The sequence below is a fragment of the Oncorhynchus clarkii genome, chromosome 3, assembly GCF_045791955.1.
Source record: "Oncorhynchus clarkii lewisi isolate Uvic-CL-2024 chromosome 3, UVic_Ocla_1.0, whole genome shotgun sequence".
Lineage (NCBI taxonomy): Eukaryota > Metazoa > Chordata > Actinopteri > Salmoniformes > Salmonidae > Oncorhynchus > Oncorhynchus clarkii.
This window is the reverse complement of record NC_092149.1, coordinates 82,480,964-82,498,610: the sequence shown is the minus strand read 5'-3', so window position 1 is coordinate 82,498,610 and position 17,647 is coordinate 82,480,964.

Below are 17,647 nucleotides of genomic sequence, written 5' to 3'. Positions count from 1 at the left end.
GAATGGACCCATAAGGAACCGAGGCTCTCTGTAAGGAACAACAGAATGAATGGACCCATAAGGAACCAAGGCTCTCTGTAAGGACAACAGAATGAATGGACCCATAAGGAACCGAGGCTCTCTGTAAGGACAACAGAATGAATGGACCCATAAGGAACCGAGGCTCTCTGTAAGGACAACAGAATGAATGGACCCATAAGGAACAGAGGCTCTCTGTAAGGACAACAGAATGAATGGACCCATAAGGAACCGAGGCTCTCTGTAAGGACAACAGAGTGAATGGACCCATAAGGAACCAAGGCTCTCTGTAAGGACAACAGAATAAATGGACCCATAAGGAACCGAGGCTCTCTGTAAGGACAACAGAATAAATGGACCCATAAGGAACCAAGGCTCTCTGTAAGGACAACAGAATAAATGGACCCATAAGGAACCGAGGCTCTCTGTAAGGACAACAGAGTGAATGGACCCATAAGGAACCGAGGCTCTCTGTAAGAACAATAAAATGAATGGACCCATAAGGAACCAAGGCTCTCTGTAAGGACAACAGAATGAATGGACCCATAAGGAACCGAGGCTCTCTGTAAGAACAACAGAATGAATGGACCCATAAGGAACAACAGAATGAATGGACCCATAAGGAACCGAGGCTCTCTGTAAGGACAACAGAATGAATGGACCCATAAGGAACCGAGGCTCTCTGTAAGGACAACATAATGAATGGACCCATAAGGAACAACAGAATGAATGGACCCATAAGGAACCGAGGCTCTCTGTAAGGACAACATAATGAATGGACCCATAAGGAACAACAGAATGAATGGACCCATAAGGAACAACAGAATGAATGGACCCATAAGGAACCGAGGCTCTCTGTAAGGACAACAGAATGAATGGACCCATAAGGAACAACAGAATGAATGGACCCATAAGGAACAACAGAATGAATGGACCCATAAGGAACAACAGAATGAATGGACCCATAAGGAACCGAGGCTCTCTGTAAGGAACAACAGAATGAATGGACCCATAAGGAACCAAGGCTCTCTGTAAGGACAACAGAGTGAATGGACCCATAAGGAACCAAGGCTCTCTGTAAGGACAACAGAATAAATGGACCCATAAGGAACCGAGGCTCTCTGTAAGGACAACAGAATAAATGGACCCATAAGGAACCAAGGCTCTCTGTAAGGACAACAGAATAAATGGACCCATAAGGAACCGAGGCTCTCTGTAAGGACAACAGAGTGAATGGACCCATAAGGAACCGAGGCTCTCTGTAAGAACAATAAAATGAATGGACCCATAAGGAACCAAGGCTCTCTGTAAGGACAACAGAATGAATGGACCCATAAGGAACCGAGGCTCTCTGTAAGAACAACAGAATGAATGGACCCATAAGGAACAACAGAATGAATGGACCCATAAGGAACCGAGGCTCTCTGTAAGGACAACAGAATGAATGGACCCATAAGGAACCGAGGCTCTCTGTAAGGACAACATAATGAATGGACCCATAAGGAACAACAGAATGAATGGACCCATAAGGAACCGAGGCTCTCTGTAAGGACAACATAATGAATGGACCCATAAGGAACAACAGAATGAATGGACCCATAAGGAACCGAGGCTCTCTGTAAGAACAACAGAATGAATGGACCCATAAGGAACAACAGAATGAATGGACCCATAAGGAACCGAGGCTCTCTGTAAGGACAACATAATGAATGGACCCATAAGGAACAACAGAATGAATGGACCCATAAGGAACCGAGGCTCTCTGTAAGGACAACATAATGAATGGACCCATAAGGAACAACAGAATGAATGGACCCATAAGGAACCGAGGCTCTCTGTAAGGACAACATAATGAATGGACCCATAAGGAACCGAGGCTCTCTGTAAGGACAACAGAATGAATGGACCCATAAGGAACCGAGGCTCTCTGTAAGGACAACAGAATGAATGGACCCATAAGGAACAACAGAATAAATGGACCCATAAGGAACCGAGGCTCTCTGTAAGGACAACAGAATGAATGGACCCATAAGGAACCGAGGCTCTCTGTAAGGACAACATAATGAATGGACCCATAAGGAACCGAGGCTCTCTGTAAGGACAACAGAATGAATGGACCCATAAGGAACCGAGGCTCTCTGTAAGAACAACAGAATGAATGGACCCATAAGGAAACGAGGCTCTCTGTAAGGACAACAGAATGAATGGACCCATAAGGAACCGAGGCTCTCTGTAAGGACAACAGAATGAATGGACCCATAAGGAAACGAGGCTCTCTGTAAGGACAACAGATTGAATGGACCCATAAGGAAACGAGGCTCTCTGTAAGGACAACAGAATGAATGGACCAATAAGGAACCGAGGCTCTCTGTAAGGACAATAGAATGAATGGACCAATAAGGAACCGAGGCTCTCTGTAAGGACAACAGAATGAATGGACCCATAAGGAAACGAGGCTCTCTGTAAGGACAACATAATGAATGGACCCATAAGGAACCGAGGCTCTCTGTAAGGACAACAGAATGAATGGACCCATAAGGAACAACAGAATGAATGGACCCATAAGGAAACGAGGCTCTCTGTAAGGACAACATAATGAATGGACCCATAAGGAACAACAGAATGAATGGACCCATAAGGAAACGAGGCTCTCTGTAAGGACAACATAATGAATGGACCCATAAGGAACAACAGAATGAATGGACCCATAAGGAAACGAGGCTCTCTGTAAGGACAACATAATGAATGGACCCATAAGGAACAACAGAATGAATGGACCCATAAGGAACCGAGGCTCTCTGTAAGAACAACATAATGAATGGACCCATAAGGAACCGAGGCTCTCTGTAAGAACAACATAATGAATGGACCCATAAGGAACCGAGGCTCTCTGTAAGAACAACATAATGAATGGACCCATAAGGAACCGAGGCTCTCTGTAAGGACAACAGAATGAATGGACCCATAAGGAAACGAGGCTCTCTGTAAGGACAACAGAATGAATGGACCCATAAGGAACCGAGGCTCTCTGTAAGGACAACAGAATGAATGGACCCATAAGGAAACGAGGCTCTCTGTAAGAACAACAGAATGAATGGACCCATAAGGAAACGAGGCTCTCTGTAAGAACAACAGAATGAATGGACCCATAAGGAAACGAGGCTCTCTGTAAGAACAACAGAATAAATGGAAAGAAGCACAGCCAGGGTAAAACAGACACTGGTTGGCTGAGACAAGACAGCGTTCTGATGGCCTGTAGAGAATGCTTCCCGGAGGTTCCGGAGATGGTTACCAAACATCCTCACTACCTTGCCATCTGTCTAAACCCAATGTACTTTTAGAGTACTCCCCATGACAACACACACTCTGAAGAGACAGAAACATGAAAATAGGCTTTTAGGAAACCAGGCTACACCGTCAGCCTGACATGAAAGCTGGGCGTGGCATGAGAGTGTGTTGACATCCCTGGAACCAAATTTAAAGGAGGGCTTCTCTAGAAGCTCTCTCTCTCTTGACTCTGTTAAATGAAAGGAAAAGCTTTGTCTGACACAACCACACACACTTTGGGTTAAGGTTGCAAAGGGAGGGTATATTACTGGAAATCTTCTAAATTTACCAGTAAACTACCAGAATTTTGGTATCTTTCAAGGATTTTATGTAATCTATCACCTGACATCTAGTGGCCCTTTGGGGTACTTCAGATTATTACACGTGTCTGTAATAATCTCTGGCCCTCTGTTGGGCCTTATCACATTTAAGATATATTAAATCATTAAATAAGATTATTTTAAAACATAAAATAGAATGACATAGCTGTAAAATATTATCCTAAACATAAACCATAAACCTAGTGAATACCATTGGTGTTTAATATGAGTGTTTCAGCATCAAATATATATATATATATATATAAAAAAAAATGTTTTACACACTTTAATTTATTTTACTATGTTAATATCTGTTTGTTGCAAATGTGCTGGTGTCAAACTGGTTTTAAATGTACTTAATCATCAAAAGTAATTGTAATTGTTAAAATATACTTAAGTATCAAAATTGTAAAAGTATAAATGTTTTCTAATTCCCTATATTAAGCAAACCAGACAGCACCATTTTCTTGTCTTTTATTTACTTACGGATAGCCAGGGGCACACTCTAACACTGAGACATAATTTACAAACAAAGCATTTGTGTTTAGCGAGTCTGCCAGATCAGGTAGACCAGGGATGTTCTCTTGATAAGTGTGTGAATTGGACCATTTTCCTGTCCTGCTAAGCATTCAAAATGTAACGACTACTTTTGGGTGTCAGGGAAAATGTATGGAGTAAAAAGTACATAATTTTCTTTAGATATGTAGTGAATTAAAAGTAAAAGTTGTCAAAAATAGAAATAGTAATGTACAGATACTCCCAAAAAACAACTTAAGTACTACTTTAAAGTATTTTTACTTAAGTACTACTTTAAAGTATTTTTACATAAGTACTTTACACCACCGCATATGGTCTGTCTACTAGAGACTCATGGACAATATGGACACAGATAACATAAATTAATACTATGCATTGAACAAAAAATATAACCGCAACAAGTAAAGTGTTGGTCCAATTTTTCATGAGCTGAAATAAAAGATCCCAGAAATGTTCCATACGCACAAAAAGGCTTATTTCTATCAAATGTTGTGCAGACATTCGTTTCCATCCCTGTTAGTGAGCATTTCTCCTTTGCCGAGATAATCCATCCATCTGACAGGTGTGGCATATCAAGAAGCTGATTAAACAGCACAATCATTACACAAGTGCACCTTATGCTAGGTACAATAAAAGGCCACTCTAAAATGTGTAGTTTTGTCACACAACACAATGCCAGAGATGTATCAAGTATTGAGGGAGTGTGCAATTGCCATGCTGACTGCAGTAATGTCCAACAGAGCTGTTGCCAGATAATTGGATGTTCATTTCTCTACCATAAGCCGCCTCAAACGTTGTTTTAGAGAATTTGGGACTACATCCAATTGGCCTCACAACCGCAGACCATGTGCAATCATGCCAGCCCAGGACCTCCACATTCGTCTTCTTCACCTGCGGGATCATCTGAGGAGGGGGAGGAGGGGTGCTCAGGAGTATTTCTGTCTGTAATACAGCCATTTGTGGGGGAAAAATATTCTGATTGGCTGTGTCTGGCTCCCCAGTGCGTGGACCTGGCTCCCAAGTGGGTGTGCCTATGCCCTCCCAGGCCCACCCATGGCTCCTCCCCTTCCCAGTCATGTGATATCCATAGATTAGGGCCTAATTTAAATTATTTCAATTGACTGATTTTCTTATATCAACTGTAACTCAATAAAATCTTTGAAATTGTTGCGTGTTGAGTTTATATTTTTGTTCAGTATATTTACATCAATACATTTTTTTGAAGTATTTCAAGTATAAATGACCAGAGTTACGATAGATTGACATAGATGTTCTGTTAATTAACACAATTACAGAAGATTCAGGTAACTTTGGTAAATTACTCTTAGCTTTGTAAACCTACTCTGGGTCAAGTCTGAACCATTTCAGGAAGATTCCCGGCATACTCTGTGTTATACTGTGACAAAGAAAATGACTATTATATTCAAATCAAGCAGATGGCATGAAATGGGAGCAGTTAATTGTCTATGTAAATTCACATGTACACAAAATGACTACTCTATCCAACTAAATATGATATACAGTGCCTTCGGAAAGTATTCAGACCCCTTGACTTTTCCACATTTTGTTACGTTACAGCCTTATTCTAAAATGGATTAAATAAAAATAAATCCTCATCAATCTACACACACAATACCCCATATTGACAAAGCAAAAACAGGTTTTTAGAAATAGTTGCAAATTTATTAAACATAAAAATGTATTTTAAATTATTCAGATGTTTTGCTATGAAACTCAAAATTATGCCCAGGTGCATCCTGTTTCCATTGATCATCCTTGAGATTTTTCTACAACTTCAAAATCAAATCAAATTTTATTTGTCACATGTGCTGAAAAAAACAGCTGTAGACCTTACAGTGAAATGCTTATTTGCAAGCCCTTAACCTACAATGTTGTTTAAAGAAAAATAAGTGCTAAGAAAGTATTTACTAAAATAAATATAAAAATAACAAATAATTAAAGAGCAACAATAAAATAACAGTAGCGAGGCTATATAGAGGGGGTACCGGTACAGTGTCAATGTGCGGGGGCACAGGTTAGTCAATGTATTTGAGGTAATATGTACATGTAGGTAGAGGTAAAGTGACTATGCATAGATAATAAACAGAGAGTAGCAGCAGCGTACAAATGGGGTGGGGCACACAATGCAAATAGTCTGGGTAGCCATTTGATTAGCTGTTCAGGAGTCTTATGGCTTGGGGGTAGAAACTGAAGCCTTTTGGACCTAGATTTGGCGCTCCGGTACCGCTTGCCGTGCGGTAGCAGAAAGAACAATCTATGACTAGGGTGGCTGGAGTCTTTGGCAGTTTTTAGGGCCTTCCTCTGACACCGCCTGGTATAGAGGTTCTGGATGGCAGGAAGCTTGGCCTCAGTAATGTACCGGGCCATATGCACTACCCTCTGTAGTGCCTTACGGTCGGAGGCCAAGCAGTTACCTTACCAGGCGGTGATGCAACCAGGATGCTCTTGATGGTGCAGCTGTGGACCTTTTTGAGGATCTGAGGATCCATGCCAAATCTTTTCAGTCTCCTCAGGGGGAATAGTTGTTGTCGTGCCCTCTTCACGACTGTCTTGGTGTGTTTGGACCATGATAGGTCGTTGGTGATGTGGACACCAAGGAACTTGAAGCTCTCAACCTGCTCAACTACAGCTCCATCGATGAGAATGGTGGCGTGCTCGGTCCTTCTTTTCCTGTAGTCCACAATCATCTCCTTTGTCGTGATCACGTTAAGAGAGAGGTTGTTATCCTGGCACCACATTGCCAGGTCTCTGACCTCCTCCTCATGGGCTGTCTCATTGTTGCCTACCACGGTTGTGTCGTCTGAAAACGTAATGATAGTGTTGGAGTCATGCTTGGCCATGCAGTCATGGGTGAACCGGGAGTACAGGAGGGGACTGAGCACGCACCCCTGAGAGGCCCCCGTGTTGAGGATCAGCGTGCCAAATGTGTTGTTACCTACCCTCACCACCTGGGGATGACCCGTCAGGAAATCCAGGATCCAGTTGTAGAGGGAGGTGTTTAGTCCCAGGGTCCTTAGCTTAGTGATGAGCTTTGAGAACACTATGGTGCTGAACATTGAGCTGTAGTCAATGAATAGCATTCTCACATAGGTGTTCCTTTTGTCCAGGTGGGAAAGGGCAGTGTGGAGTGCAATAGAGATTGCATCATCAGTGGATCTGTTGGGGCGATATGCAAATTGGAGTGGGTCTAAGGTTTCTGGGATAATGGTGTTGATGTGAGCCATGACCAGGCTTTACAAAACGTGAGTGTCTGTAGTCATTTAGGCAGTTTACATTGGTGTTCTTGGGCACAGGGACTATGGTGGTCTGCTTGAAACATGTTGGTATTACAGACTCGGTCAAGGACAGGTTGAAAATGTCAGTAAAGACATTTGCCAGTTGGTCAGCGCATCATCGGAGTACACGTCCTGGTAATCCGTCTGGCCCTGCGGCCTTGTGAATGTTGACCTATTTAAAGGTCTTACTCACATCGGCTGTGATCTCACAGTCGTCTGGAAGAGCTGATACGCTCATGCATTTTTCAGTGTTGCTTGCCTCGAAGCGAGCACAGAAGTCAAGGCATCGCTACCCGTTAAAGAAAAAATATTTGTCCAGTACGAGGTGAGAAATCGCTGTCCTGATATCCAGAAGCTCTTTTCGATCATAAGAGACAGTGGCAGAAACATGTAGAAAATAAGTTACAAATAACGCAACAAAAACACACACAATAGTACAATTGCTCAGCAGCCTGTAAAATGGTAGATATCTCCTCCGGCACCATCTCTTATCCACTTGTGGTAAATTTAATTGAGTGGACATGATTTGGAACGGCGCACACCAGTCTATATAAGGTGTCACAGTCGACAGTGCATGTCAGAGCAAAAACTAAGCCATGAGGTCGAAGGAATTGTCCGTAGGATTGTGTCGAGGCACAGATCTGGGGAAGGGTACCAAAACATTTCTGCAGCATTGAAGGTCCCCAAGAACACAGTGGCCTAAGTCATTCTTAAATGGAGACCCTTCCTAGAACTGGCCACTTGGCCAAACTGAGAAATCGGAGGAGAATGGCCTTGGTCAGGGAGGTGCCCAAGAACCTGATGGTCACTCTGGCAGAGCTCAGATCATCACGTAATTGGCATATATATTACTCTTACAGAATTTCCACGTGGGCGAGGATATTGTAAATTTAATCAAAGCCTACTAGATGATAAATTGTTTAGAACTAGGACAGAATGATTTATAACTGACTTTTTCAGACATAACATAGGTACAGAAGATCCCCTTATTGTATGAGACAGTTTTAAACGTGCCTTTAGAGGCATGCAATTCAGTATTCATCTATAAAACAAAAGCAATTCAGATCAAAATAGTCCATATTAACAAAGGAAATTGAAGGACTAACAGTACAGGTATCCGGGTATCCTGGAAGGATATTGACCTCATCCCGTCAATCGAGGATGCCTGGTCGTTCTTTAAAAGTAATTTTCTCACCATCTTAAAAAAATGTAGAACTAAGAACAGATACAGCCCTTGATTCACTCCCGACCTGACTGCCCTCGACAGCACAAAAACATCATGTGGCGGACTGCACTAGCATCGAATTGTCCCCGCGATATGCAACTTTTCAGGGATATCAGAAACCAATACACGCAGTCAGTTAGGAAAGCAAAGTTGAGCTTTTTCAAACATAAATTTGCATCCTGTAGCTCTAACTCCAAAAAGTTTTGGGACACTGTAAAGTCCATGGAGAATAAGAGCACCTCCTCCCAGCTGCCCACTGCACTGAGGCTAGGAAACTGTCACCACCGATAAATCCACGATAATCGAGAATTTCAATAAGCATTTCTCTACTGCTGGCCATGCTTTCCTCCTGGCTACCCCAACCCCGACCAACAGCTCCGCACACCCCGCAGCTACTTGCCCAAGCTTCCCCAGCTTTTCCTTCACCCAAATCGGGATTTCAGATGTTCTGAAAGACCTGGAAAATCTGGACCCGTACAAATCAGCTGGGCAAGACAATCTGGACCTTCTCTTTCTAAAATTATCCGCTGCCATTGTTGCAACCCCCAGAATTACCATGCTGTTCAACCTCTCTATCAAATCGTCTGAGATCATTAAAGATTGGAAAGCTGCCGCGGTCATCCCCCTCTTCAAAGGGAGTGACACTCTAGACCCAAACTGTTATAAACCTATATCCATCCTGTCCTGCCTTTCTAAAGTCTTCGAAAGCCAAGTTAATAAACAGATTACTGACCATTTCGAAACCCACCGTACCTTCTCCGCTGTGCAATCTGGTTTTCAGAGCTGGTCATGGGTGCACCTCAGCCACGCTCAAGGTACTAAACAATATCATATCAGATCGATAAAAGACAGTACTGTGCAGCCGTCTTCATCGACCTGGCCAAGGCTTTCACTCTGTCAATCACAACATTCTTATCGGCAGACTCAACAGCCTTGGTTTCTCAAATGACTGCCTCGCCTGGTTCACCAACTACTTCTCAGACAGAGTTCAGTGTGTCAAATCGGAGGGCCTGTTGTCCGGACCTCTGGCAGTCTTTATGGGGGTACCACAGGGTTCAATTCTCGGGCCGACTCTTACCATTCTGTATACATCTGGCCCTTCTTTGGACACTGTGTTAACTAACCTACAAACAATCTTCAATGCCATACAACACTCCTTCCGTGGCCTCCAACTGCTCTTAAATGCTAGTAAAAACAAATGCATGCTCTTCAACCGTCGCTGCCCTCACCCGCCCGCCCGACTAGCATCACTACTCTGGATGGTTCTGACTTAGAATATGTGGAAAACTACAAATATCTAGGTGTCTGGCTAGACTGTAAACTCTCCTTCCAGACTCATATTAAACATCTCCAATCCAAAATTAAATCTAGAATCTGCTTCCTATTTCGCAACAAAGCCTCCTTCACTTAAGCCGCCAAACATACCCTCATAGAACTGACTATCCTACCGATCCTCGACTTCGGCGATGTCATCTACAAAATAGATTCCAAAATAGCCCCCAACACTCTGCAGTCTATCACAGTGCCATCCGTTTTGTCACCAAAGCCCCCTATACCACCCACCACTGCAACCTGTATGCTCTTGTCGGCTGGCCCTCGCTACATATTAGTCCCCAGACCCACTGGCTCCAGGTCATCTATAAGTCATGCTAGATAAAGCTCCGCCTTATCTCAGCTCACTGGTCACGATAACAACACCCACCCGTAGCACACGCTCCAGAAGGTATTTCTCACTGGTCCTCCCCAATGCCAACACCTCCTTTGGCCGTCTATCCTTCCAGTTCTCTGCTGCCAATGACTGGAACGAATTGCAAAAATTGTTGAAGCTGGAGACTTATATTTCTCTCACTAACTTTAAACACCAGCTATCTGAGCAGCTAACCGATCGCTGCAGCTGTACATAGCCCATCTGTAAATAGCCCACCCAATCTACCTACCTCCTCCCCATATTGTTTATATTTGACTTTTCTGCTCTTTTGCACACCAGTATTTCTACTTGCACATCACCATCTGCTCATTTATCGCTCCAGTTTTAATTTGCTAAATTGTAATTACTTCGCTACTATGGCCTATTTATTGCCTTACCTCCTCACACCACACCACTTTCTTTTTTTTCTATTGTGTTATTGACTGTACACGTGTTTATTCCATGTGTAACTCTGTGTTTTTGTTTGTGTCGCACTATCTTGGTCAGGGTCGCAGTTGTAAAAGAGAACTTGTTCTCAACTAGCTTACCTGGTTAAATAAAGGTGTTCTCAACTAGCTTACCTGATTAAATAAAGGTGTTCTCAACTAGCTTACCTGGTTAAATAAAGGTGTTCTCAATTAGCTTACCTGGTTAAATAAAGGTGCTCTCAACTAGCCTACCTGGTTAAATAAAGGTGTTCTCAACTAGCCTACCTGGTTAAATAAAGGTGAAATTAAAATTAAAATTAAAAAAGTGGTACTGGAGCGCCAAGTCTAGGTCCAAGAGGCCTCTAAGACCCCTGAACACCTAATCAAATGGCTACCCAGACTATCTGCATTCCCCCCCTCTTTTACACTGCTGCTATTCTCTGTTGTTATCATCTATGTATAGTCACTTTAATAACTCTACCTACATGTACATATTACCTCAACTAACTGGCACATTTTACTCTGTATTTGTACCCCCCCCCCCCACCCTGTATATAGTCTCGCTATTGTTATTTTACTGCTGCTCTTTAGTTACTTGTTGATTTTATTTCTTATTCTTATCTGTATTTTTTTTAACTGCATTGTTGATTAGGAGCTCGTAATTAAGCATTTCACTGTAATGTCTACACCTGTTGTATTCGGCGCATGTGACAAACACAAATTGATTTGATTTGACTCGAGGCTGTAATTGCTGCCAAAGGTGCTTCAACAACGTAAAAGAGTTAAGGAGTAAATGATCTGAATACTTATGTAAATGTGATATTTCTGTTTTTTTTTATTTTTTATAAATGAGCAAAAACGTTTAAAAACCTGTTTTTGCTTTGTCATTATGAGGTATTGTGTGTAGATTGATGAGGGGGAAAAACAATTTAAACAGTTTTAGAATAAGGCTGTAAAGTAACAACATATTAAAAAATATCAAGGGGTCTGAATACTTTTCCGAAGGCACTGTAAGTTACATCATCTGCTAACACAAGTTAACCGTTTTATTAGTCATAGGAAACACATGGTACACACCGTCCAATGAAATGCTTACTTGATGGTTCCTTCTGGACAATGCAACAACAATAAGAAATAATACAAGATAATAATACGAACATAAAGTAAATGGCTCAGTAGAAAATAATAAACATTTTAGCGTCAGTATAATACAGTATAATACAAGCACAATTTATAGTCCAATATTTCCACTTGTTTTGGGAAAGGGGGAATGGCTGGGAAGTGATTACATTTGGCAGCAATAGTAAATAAGTGTCTGTTAGCAACAATTATTTTTTGTGTGTATCATGAATGTATGTGTATCTGTGTGTCGATGTGTGTATATCTGTGTGTGTGTCTGTGTGGGAGTGTGTTTGAGTGAGTGCATGTGTTTTAAGGTACAGAGAATCAGAGCAGAGCAGTCCAGTTCAAGTGTTCAGCGGTCTGATGGCTTGTAGATAGAAACTGTCTCTGAGCCTGTTGGTATCAGACGTCATGTTCTGATACAGTCTGATGGTTTGTAGATAGAAACTGTCTCTGAGCCTGTTGGTATCAGACGTCACGCGTCGATACCATCTGCCCGACAGTAAGGGAGAGAACAGCTCGTGGCTGGGGTTGTGCACAATGCAATTGGCACAGATTTTTCTCATCTGTCATAGAGACGGCACCAGCCTACGTTGATGAGCGAGGCTTTGTTCTCCACCGCGAGACTAGCTGAAACATTCCCTGAGCTGGAATCCTCTAAGATGCAAACTGCTTCCTGTTCTTGGTCTTCAATAAAGCACCAGAATTTCCCATCTGCTCATCCTATCCCGTTTTCCCATTCATGTATTGACAATAGTCTTTGATCGTGAACTTCTAAATCACTGTCCCTGTTAATTGTCCCCCGTAATTACAGGCCAACTAGCGTGCCAGGCTGTGATAGGGGTTGATTGTAAAGCGGGCTAAGCCAAAATATGGCAATGACATGGCAGACAACTGGCCATGGAAGGGACTGATGAACAGAGGATGAGGCCATGGGAAAAGCAGAGGTTCATGTGAAATGCATGAATCTGTAGGGCATCATGAGCAACACACTCTGCCAGTCAGGGAAATAAAATAAGAGGTGGAATATTATTTCAAACCACAGTGTAGAATAGCATGGCCTTTGAGAACCATTTCAATTGGCATAAGTATGAGGCGGAGAACGTGTTGAATTCTGACTTGAAACCAGCGGCAGTCACAGTGAAATAGACAGGACAACACAGAACACATCACAGTCTCTAAGCCTGCAAATCAAATCCCTAAAATACTTCTAACATAAACTTTTTACACAGCCTAGTATTTTTTCTTTCAACAAAGTCCTATTTTTGATTCTTGACATCAAATATGGTTAATATGTTAAGTTTGAGAAGTACAAATGGCAGAGGATGAGGGGGGATTGTGTCACTCCCCTCATGCTGGAAGTCCTAAGCCAGAACGAGCCCCTATAAATATCACCATGCCTCACACCTGCTGTGGCAAATGTGCTGGCAAGGTGTACGCTAAAATCCTGAATCCCTACCAGACTTGCTAAGCCGGTAATTAACATTCCTCTCCAACAACTTAAAATCACAAAAACATGAATAACCATAGAAGTACGCACGCGCACACACACACACACACACACACACACACACACACACACACACACACACACACACACACACACACACACACACACACACACACACACACACACACAGGAACAGAAGAAGAGTTTAAGGGAAAGGAAGATATTCGGGGACAGATAAAGGGGAACAACATACAAACAACCAGAGATAATATTCTGTTTTTACCAGTGAGACTTGACTTTCTATCCCTAAACACAAAGAGTGATCTCAGTCATAAAACTCCTGTTGTACTTAGCACAAGTGTCCATGTAAAAAAAACAAAAAACTTTAAAAAAATAAGCACATTTGAGATATTTCTCCTTGGGTGAACACTTGCAGTCATATGCTGTCTTCTCAGTGCATGACACATCTCCTCATGCTTACATAATATAGATCTGTCCTAATTCCTCTCTCCAGAGCAGTACTGTGATCTTCAAGGACTAAGCAACATAACAGCAGCAATCTTCCAAACAAGACTAGACTAGTCAAGACTATTTCATACTGGATAAGGGGGACATTAAAATGTACACTTTGTTTCTGATTCTTGAGTTATATATATGTATATATATATATATATATATATATTTTTCAATGTATAGTCCTGCATCCTTAAATCAACAGGATTTTATAAACTTCAAAAAGCAAATCAAATACATTTTAATCAAGAGACTAGCATGCAAGTCCAGCTTTTAACAAGGGAGCTCATCAGACTCATTATAATAGACCGAAAATATTTCAGATGTAGAAATGATCAATTCTATCACTTTTCAATTGGAGCTAATTTGCAAATTAGCACACATAAGAATAGTTATTGATAAATTCCACACTAGAACAGATAAGAAGTTTTACTCTGTCCGTCAGGTCTAATTGGCCGTTTCCATGGATACTACGCCTGAGGAAACCCATCTCCTCTAAGAATAGAGAGTGTATTATTTGTGTCTTTCTCCGTCCACGGATGTAAACAGTGGCCGCTGTACAAAGTGTACAGTTGTTGACAGAACAGACTAACATCAGTTATCTGTCTTCACACACAAAAAAATAAGCTTTGAATAGAAAATCCACAGTTTGAATGTCGAAAGCAGTTTGAATGTCGAAAGCAGTTTGAATGTCGAAAGCAGTTTGAATGTCGAAAGCAGTTTGAATGTCGAAAGCAGTTTGAATGTCGAAAGCAGTTTCAGTTTACAATATATTACTTCTGATGCTACACTACACATTTCATCACCACAATGACTTTGGACATAATATACTAAATATTTAGCCGGACTTCGTCCAGTGTCCAGAAAAAAATGAATGTTCGTGGTATGCAAATATACACATATTTATGAAGATATTGGCTAATTCTCATATTGCAATAACATATTTCAGAACAATTGTAATATAAAAAAACGATTATATTTGTGTCTAAATTCAGTTGGTAAAAGTTGATTGCAATATGATTGATTAAGAGAAAGACAAAAAACCCTATTAGTGTGTGTGGTGCCACGTATTAAGTCAAGTATTTCATTACCACAATGACTTTGGACATCCTGTATTTCATCTTGACCCTGCCAAAATGTCAGGTGAGGCCTGAGTGGAAGTCATTTTGTCAAACTACCCAGACAATAGGAGGCAAAAACTGATCACTTTAAACAAAAATAAACAGTACACTTCTAGAAAAAAAGGTGCTATCTAGAACCTTAAAGGGTTGTTCGGCTGTCCCCATAGGAGAACCCTTTGAATAACCCTTTCTAGATGCAGGTAGAATCCCTTTGGGTTTCATGTTGTACCCTTTCCAGAGAGGGTTCTGCTTGGAAACCAAATTGGGTTCTATCTGGAACCAAAATAGGTTCTCCTATGGGGACAGACGAAGAACCCCCCCCCCCCCCCCCCAAGAGTGCATGATAAACCAACATTGATCATGTTAGAGTATTTCAGATTATGCAACATAATTCATTGTTTGTACATTTGGACTTGGATGAAATCCTGAGAGCGAAGTAAACGGTTTATTTGAAGTAATCTTAGTAATGCTATGAAACATGCCAGTGGTCTTTTGCGGCAGTATTTCATAACCAAACCTCCCGGTGAGCTATGGCATGCACTACTTCCAACATACTGTTACCACAGTTTGAGGGTGAAGGCAAAACAGAGAAAGATACAGAATTAATGCACATATTTTATTAATTGGCTAACAATAGGAGAAACAGCACCATTTAAGATACATTTATCTCTGAGCTCAAATCTTATTTCCAAGTTGCGTTTCCTCTCATCCAGCGTGTTTCCACAATAAAAGCCCGGCTCTCACTGAAGCAGGAGATGCAACTAGCACATTCTATTTACAAAGTTGAAGTCGTAATGTATAATTCATCAAATCACTCACATATGAAAACTAAAAAGGAACTAGTCATTAACATTTTTTTTACTTAAGTAGAACACTCGCTGGACCTAATTTACAAAACACTTAAGATGTAAGAAACATTAAGAAAACCCTCAGAAAAAAACATCAATGATGTGTACTTTGTACAAACTGGTTGCACGAGTCACAGTGAATTTGTACAACTTCTTTGATATACTTGAATGTGACACAAAAACATTGTGTGTGGCATTTATTGGCTATTTGCTTTTGATACATACAATGTATAGGCTCACTCTATATGGACATGCTAAATCAAGTCAAGTCAAGGAGCAAGTGGGACAGGAATGACAGTAAATCATGGGACTTATTAATTGAACTCTGGGCATATGATTTCAAACAAGAAAAATGCCACGGTGCGATAACAGATACAACTACATGCATACAGGAATCAAAACACATGTATAACTTCAACCTCATATGTCAATACGGAAAAGTAAGATGGACAGGACACACGTGAACATGTTAATACCGTGCAAATGCATTATAGAGTTTCTTCTTTGTGCTTTTTCAATTTTTTGTTTTTTGTTTTGTTTTGTTTTGTTATCTCCCCCCCAATAAATCTGCTGAAAAGGCAGCTTTTTGAAACTAACCCAATTGGCCCAGAAATGCATTAGTATGCATTATTTCTGAAGTCCTGACTGCTTTTCAGCACAGACTGAGCATTATCTGACGTTATCCCATCACACGCTTTAAGAAAGGCCAGCAACACAACATAGCATTCTGGAACTAGAATTTCAGATTCTCTGTTCTTCTCCATTATGACCAACACAACATAGCATTCTGGAACTAGAATTTCAGATTCTCTGTTCTTCTCCATTATGACCAACACATGGCAACGGGTCCAGATGGATTACCAGGTGGTGTACTCAGTCCATGCGCTGATCAGCTGGCAAGTGTTTTCACTGACATTTTCAACCTCTTCCTGACCCTGTCTGTAATACCAACGTTTCAAACAGACAACCATAGTCCCTCTGCCCAATAAGGTAACCTGTCTAAATGACTATCGCCCCGTAGCACTCACATCGGCAGCCATGAAATGCTTTGAAAGGCTGATCATGGCTCACATCAACACCATCATCCCAGACACCCTGGACCCACTCCAATCCACATACCGCCACAACAGAATCACAGATGAGGCAATCTCTATTGCACTCCACACTGCCCTCTCCCACCTGGATAAAAATAACACTTTGGGCTCCTGAGTGAAGCAGCAGTATAAGGCACTGCATCTCAGTGCAAGAGGCATCACTACAGAACCCTGGTTTGAATCCAGGCTGTATCACAACCGGCTGTGATTGGGAGTCCCATAGGGTGGCGCACAACTGACCTGGGTTTATGCCGGTGGAGGCCGTCATTGTAAATAAGATTTTGTTCTTAACTGACTTGCCTAGTTAAATGAAGGTTACATTTGAAAATAAAAGTAAGAATGCTAGTACCCTCCAAGCTCATCACTAAGCTCAGGGCCCTGAACACCTCCCTCTGTAACTGGATTCTAGGCATCCTGACAGGTCGCCCCCAGGTGGTGAGGGTAGGTAACAACCCATCTGTCACGCTGACACTCAACACGGGTGCTCCTCAGAGGTGCGTGCATAGTCCCCTCCTGTACTCTCTGTTCACCCACGACTGCTTGGCCACGCACGACTCCTTCATTAAGTTGACTGTCGACATGACAGTGGTAGGCCTGATCACTGATGACAATGAGACAGCCTATAGGGAGGAAGTGAGAGACCTGGCATTGCGGTGCCAGG